The sequence below is a fragment of the Octodon degus genome, unplaced genomic scaffold, assembly GCF_000260255.1.
Source record: "Octodon degus isolate 3935 unplaced genomic scaffold, OctDeg1.0 scaffold00178, whole genome shotgun sequence".
NCBI lineage: Eukaryota > Metazoa > Chordata > Mammalia > Rodentia > Octodontidae > Octodon > Octodon degus.
In genome coordinates, this window is record NW_004524754.1 from 3,517,249 (window position 1) to 3,518,414 (window position 1,166).

Sequence of the window (1,166 nt, forward strand, 5' to 3'; positions counted from 1 at the left end):
AAATAGCAATGAGACAGTTTTAAAACAGGTCAGTAGGACAGTTACAATAATTCATACATTGCATATTGTTGTCTTTGTAGTGGTTGTTCATAGTACAAGATGCAGAAATGATATCCTGTCCAAACACTATTAGTACAAATCTTTCTTCTCATTGAATTAAGAGAAAGTAGCTGTATATCTATCCTAGCTATTTTGTGTATACAGGTACAAAATGCTCCTTCATTTGTATCCCATTTTTTGGTTTAGTTTTGTCAGAGATGGGTATGATGTAGAGTGTGCCTAAGGAAAGTCACATGGAGAGAAAACATTCTCTCAGGCTTTCACAGTGAGTAAATTGGTCAAGCAATAGCCATGACTCATCCACATGGCTGACACTGACAAAGGATCTACAAACTGTGGTACAGGGTTTCAGGGTAAATCCTGAGGGGATTTGATTGACCTTATCACATACAAAAGTTACATTTCTTGTTATATAGGTCTTAACCATCCAGCAGAAAAGTATAAAAATGAGGTATAAAAAGTAAAGTCATATTAATATGCTGAACTATAAAGGGCTCAAGTCAACAATTTCTGACATTACTAGTCCTATGGATATACCACTACTATTATGAACTACTGGACTATATTGGATTATTTTGATGAATTCACACATTTACAGCATTTAAATGGCAATGGAATACCTTACATTTCTTTATGTATCCACATAGCCATGGCTTCTAAGTACTCTTTCTCCCTAAACTCCCCCAGTGTCTTCTTCTTTGAATCTCATTTTTGTCCTCTCCATGTGCTACTCTGTCCAATCCTGTGCTTTCTCCAGCTTGATGCTCTGGTCTCTGGTCCAAGGGATGAGCAGGCTTCTGGCCTCCAGCTGCGAGGGATGCCTGGGAGAAAGGAAAGCAATAACTCTGGGAGGTAAAAGGAGGGAGACTGGACCAGAGAGGAGAGAAATCCAAAGATGTGAAATCAAGTACAGATTTAGGACAGAAATAAAATGATATTGGTCATGCTTCTTTACTGAAATAGTCATCTGGGAAAAGATCTAATGAAGATCCTGGAGTCCTAAATTTGGGACGTAGCTTTCTCTTTCTGTCTCTCGCTGTCTCTGTCTCTGTCTCTCGGTCTCTCTCTCTGTCTCTCTGTCTCTCTCTGTCTCTCTCTGTCTCTCT